The sequence below is a fragment of the Leucopleurus acutus genome (assembly GCF_964270905.1).
Source record: "Leucopleurus acutus genome assembly, chromosome: 8".
NCBI lineage: Eukaryota > Metazoa > Chordata > Mammalia > Artiodactyla > Delphinidae > Leucopleurus > Leucopleurus acutus.
Genome location: NC_139151.1, coordinates 98695515 through 98701514, shown reverse-complemented (window position 1 = coordinate 98701514; position 6000 = coordinate 98695515).

The window sequence follows — 6000 nt, the reverse complement described above, 5'->3', positions numbered from 1 at the left end:
ACCCCATCTTTGGTACTCTGTTATGACAGTCCTGGAAAACTAATAAGTTTAGGTGTCAAATATTTCAACATTAATTTTTTTTTAATTTTTAAAAATCCATAGGATAGTATGTATCAAATATGTATCAAACTGTTAACAATGGTCATTTCTGGAAGTTGTGATTATGGGGAATTCTGATTTTCTATATTTATATTTCTGAACCCTTTATATCTTTTATAATGAGTATATTTTGGTTTGTATTTAAAGGAAGGAAGAAAAGGGAGAGAGAGCATGGACATGATTTGTCCAATATTGTAGTGAGTGAGTGGCAGAAAAAGAAAAACTGGATTACATTTACAATCATTTTCCAACATTTCTCCATCTAACAGAGAAGCAGACATGTTGTATGGGACTTCCCAAACTGTTCCTTAAAAGAAAGGAAATTCCCTTTTGTCCTCGTTCCTTCCCTCTTCTTCCTGCCTAGAATGGAGCTGTAATGACTGGAGCTCCAGCAGCCATCTTGGGGCAAAAGATAATCTCAACAATAGTAACAATGCACAGTGGAGGAGAAAGACGGAGGCTGTGTCTCTGAAGACTTCAGGGAGCTACCATACCAACCCTGAGCCGCCTACCTCTGCTTTCTTTTCGATGTGAGAATAAACGCTTACGTGTTTAAATCAACATAACTTGGACCTCTGTTACTTGCGAATAAACCTAATCCTAATTATTACAAAGGATTTTTTGTTTGTTTGTTTTTGTTTTTTTTGCGGTACGCGGGCCTCTCACTGTTGTGGCCTCTCCCGTTGCGGAGCACAGGCTCCGGACGCGCAGGCTCAGCGGCCATGGCTCACGGGCCCAGCCACTCCGCGGCATGTGGGATCTTCCCGGACCGGGGCACGCACCCGTGTCCCCTGCATCGGCAGGCGGACTCTCAACCACTGCGCCACCAGGGAAACCCAAAGGATTTTTTTTTAGTCATTCGATATTAGAGCTCATTAAGTGCTATTGGGGAAAAGTTATTTGAATAATCTTTTAAAAAAAATATTACTAATTTGAGGGAATTCTCCACCCACAGCCTCCATTTTCTCTGAAGTGCATGATTATCTGATGTGAAACAGGAGGGTTTGTGTAGCCTAAAGAGGGTGGTTAAAATGTTGGTACAAGTTCCTGGGAGGAACAAGAACAGGGGCAGGGCTAGTGATAACTTTTTAAAAATAAAAGAAACTAATTCTATTTTCTGTTATCAATTTTAACTAAACATCAGTTCATTGTGTGGATGACACATGACTTAACTATTTGAATAGTTTCTGTTATTAAGAAAAAAAAAGATTCCAAGCCACCAGCAATATGAAGGCTGCCAAGGCTGAAGGCCTCTTCATATCTGTGTTTGAATGCTGGCTTTGCTTTTATAAATTATTTTACTTGTTTGAGTCTCAATTTCCCCATCTGTAAAAGGGATGGCAAAAACAACTGGGATTGTGACAAAGAATAGATGAAATTACATTTGTAAAAGTGCTTAACACTCAGTAAAAGCTATTCCCTCACTTTATTAATCCATTTGTACCTCATATAATGTTCCAGTATTTCTAGGCTTGTCATACCCCCAAGGAAGACCTGTGGGTCCCACCTGGATGAGTTATGTTGTGCTGCAAATATAATCTTAAATAATTAATAATTTCAGTTAACGTTTATTGATCATTTACTATAGACCAGGCACATCATGCGTTTTTATTTAATCCTTCCCCAAAACCTTGAGAAATAGATGCTATTAATATGGTCATAAGGAAACTAGGAGAGGTCAAGTAAACAGTCCAAGATTTTTTTTTTTTTTTTTTGGCCATATGGCACGACTTGTGGGATTTTAGTTCCCCAACCAGGGATCGAACCCAGGCCTTCGGCAGTGAGAGCTCGGAGCCCTAACCACTGGACAGCCAGGGAATTCCCAACAGTCCAAGATTGCATTCACTTAGGACAAGCAGGATTTGAACCATGGAGACAGTAAAAAGATAACTGGTCGCCAGGGGTTCAGGGAGAAGGAGGGAGAGATGCGTAGGAGGAGCACAGAGGATTTTTAGGGCAGGGAAACGATTCTGCATGATACTGCAATAGTGGATGCATGTCATTATACATTTGTAAAACTCACAGAATGTACAACACCAAGAGTGAACCCCAACGTAAACTATAGACTTTGGGTGATAATCAATTATAACAAATGTACTACTCTGGGTATTGATGGTAGGGGAGGCTGTGCGTGTGTGGGGATGGGGGTTATTAGAATTCTCTGTACTTTTGGCTCAATTTTTCTGTGTACCTAAAACTGCTCTTTAAAAGCCTATGTTTAAAAAGCATGAAAATGTCCAAAGCATTGGTGATTGTCAGGTAAAACAGTCTGGACTAAACAGAGGAGTAAAACAATGGGATAGGAAAGGAAAGTTTGAACCCAGTAGTGAAGGGCCTTAGACAGTCAGGTGGGTAATTGGGACTTTAGCCTGTAAGTCAGCGGGGGTTGTTGAGGATTACTGAGCAGGGAACTCAGGTAAAGAACAGACTTGTAGGAATAAACGTCTGGCTGCTATTGTGTGAGGAGAATTCGGGAAGATAGAGTGGAGGCAAACAGAGTAGTGAAAAAGCAGGTAAAAAGCACAAGTGGGGGGATTTCCCTGGTGGTGCAGTGGATAAGACTCTGTCCTCCCAATGCAGGGGGCCCGGGTTTGATCCCTGGTCAGGGAACTGGATCCCACATGCATGCCGCAACTAAGAGTTTGCATGCCACAACTAAGGAGCCTGTGAGCCACAACTAAGGAGCCTGCGAGCTGCAACGAAGACCTTGCGCAACCAAGTAAATGAATAAATAAATATTAAAATAAATAAGTAAAATAAAATAAAACACCAGACCATAGGGTAGAATTCCAAATGATATTAAAAAAAAAAAAAGCACAAGTGGACCTGTAAAGAAAGGGGTGCATAGCTGTTGGTGGGAATGTAAATTGGTGCAGCCACTATAGAAAACAGTATAGAGGTTCCTAAAAAATTAAAAATTGAACTATCATGTGATCCAGCAATCCCACTTCTGGATATGTACCCCAAGGAAAGGAAATCAGTACATCGAAGGGATCTGCACCCCTCACTGCAACGTTATTCACAATGGCCAAGACATGGAAACAACCTAATTGTGTGTCAATGGATGAATGGATGAAGAAAATGTTATATATACATATGAATATTATTCAGCCATGAGGAAGAAGGAAATCGTGCCATTTGTAACAACATGGATGGACTAAGTGAAATAAGTCAGATAGAGAAAGACAAATACTGTATGATCTTACTTATATGTAGAATCTTGTTTTTTTTTTTTTGGCTGCGTTGTGTCTTTGTTGCTGTGCGGGGGCTTCCTCTAGTTGCGGCAAGGTTGCGGTGCGCAGGCTTACTGCAGTGGCTTCTCTTGTTGCGGAGCACGGGCTCTAGGCACGTGGGCTTCAGTAGTTGTGGCACACAGCCTCAGTAGTTGTGGCGCACGGGGTTAGTTGCTCCGCGGCATGTGGGATCTTCCCGGACTAGGGCTCAAACCCGTGCCCCCTGCATTGGCAGGCGGATTCTCAACCACTGCGCCACCAGGGAAGCCCCTTACTTATATGTAGAATCTTAAAAACCCAAATTCACGGACTTCCCTGGCTGTCCAGTGGTTAAGACTCCACGCTTCCACTGCAGGGGGTGCAGGTTGGATCCCCGGTCGGGGAACTAAGGTCTCACATGCCACGTGGTGGGTCCAAAAAAAAACGGGCTCACTCTCCTAATCCCTTCAGTTGCTTCCTGTTGTACCTGTAACAAAACCCACACTCCTCAGGAGGACTTGTAGGCCTTTCACATCTACACTCTCCACCTCTAATCCCTCTACCTCAGGTACTGCCTCTCTTTTCCCTGTCAGGTCTTCACACAAGAAAGACTATCTCCATCCTTTCCTTTCTTTTCTAACTCCTCCCCAGTTGCTTAAAGTGAGTTTAATCCCTGTTTGAAACAGGTTACACCGTCATTCTCTTTCATAGCACCTTGGTTGTTCTCCATGTTACCTCAGGTATATCATTACTGTACATATTTTCTCTATGCAAATACTGTATATATTCGTTTGTATGCTTCTAGTTTAATACCTGCCTGTCCCCAAGATCCTTTACGTTCCATGAGAAAATAGAGCCTATTGGTACGTTCACTACTCTGCCCCCAACACTTGGCAAAAGCCTGGAGATGCTCAATTCATATTTGTGAAATGAATGAATATGCTAGGCGGTGTGCTGTCATGCGGGAACCAAAGATGAAACACTGGAGGAACTCACCCTCGAGTAGGGGTGATACGGCAGGAACATAAATAACTGTAGAGCGAGACAATGAACATCACAGGAAATTCTATGAGTCCCGAGGAAGGGGCATTATTCTAGGCAGGGAATTCAGAGCAGACTCTGCGGAGGGAGAGTACTATGTTGGGCCTGAAAGGAGGGAAAGTGGAGGGCAAATGTGGATAAGACATAGGGATCAACTTAATTGGAGTGTGGAGTATATCAAGACAAAAGAGTCAGAGAAGCTGGGAAAGAAGTGACACCAGATTGTCAAAGGGCTCACTTGCCAGGCTAAGAAGTCTGGACTGTATTCTGGAGGCAGCGGTGGGGCAACAACATTAACTCAACTCACCCTTTGAAAACCTTTTAAAAGTGTTTTCAGGTATACAGTAAAAGTAGAGATACTAGTACAATAAATACCTGCATGCTTCTCACCAACATTCAACAACTAACATTTTGCCTATTTGCTTTATATATAGATATACAGTTACGCAGATGTAGATATATAGATATGTGTGTGTGAGCATTTCAAAGTTTGTGTTACTTTTCTCTTTCTTCCCGTCTTTCATCCTTCCTCCCTCCCTCCCTCCCTCCCTTCCTTCCTTCCTTCTTTCATTTTCTGAACATTTCAAAAGAAATCAACAGACTCCTAACATTTGTTCAAAATTTTTTTTGTCTTTATTTATTTATTTTCTTCCAGTTTTATTGAGATATAATTGACACACAGCACTGTGTAAGTTTAAGGTGTACAGCATAATGATTCGACTTACATACATCATGAAACGATGACCACCGTAAGTTTAAAACCCATCTGTCATCTCATATAGATACAAAAGGAAAGAAATAGAACAAAAATGTTTTCTTTCCTGTGATGAGAACTCTTAGGAATTACTCTCTTAACTTTCATGTATAATACAGTATTAATTATATCGATTATGTTGTGCATTACAGTTTCTAGTACTTATCTATCTTATAGCTGAACGTTTGTAACTGTTGGCTGCCTTCACCCAAGTGCTCCTTCCCCACCCCTGCCTCTGGTGACCTCAAATCTGATCTCTTTTTCTACAAATTTGTTTATTCATTTGTTTTTTTGTGTGTTTTTTGCGGTACGCGGGCCTCTCACTGCCACGGCCTCTCCCATTGCGGAGCACAGGCTCCGGACGCGCAGGCTCAGCGGCCATGGCTCACGGGGCCAGCCGCTCCGAGGCATGTGGGATCCTCCCGGACCGGGGCACGAACCAGTGTTCCCTGCATCAGCAGGCGGACTCTCAACCACTGCGCCACCAGGGAGGCCCCATTTGTTTTTGAAGTATAACTGACCGACAACACTATGTTAGTTCCTGTTACACAAGATAGTGATTCGATATTTCTATATATTTCAAAATGTTCACAGTAAGTCTAGTTACCATTTGTCACCATACAAAGATATTATATAATTATTTATTACCCACACTGTACATTTCATACCCATGACTAATTGATTTTGCAACTGGAAGCTTGTACCTCTTAACGTCCCTCATCTATTTCTCTCCTTCCCCCAGCCCCCTCCCCTCTGGCAACTGCCTGTTTGTTTTCTATATCTATGACTCTGCTTCTGTTTAGTTATGTTTGTTCTTTTTTGTGTTTTAGATTCCACGTATAAGTGATAACATACTTACTTTCCTGCCTTTCTCTGTCTGACTTATTTCATTAA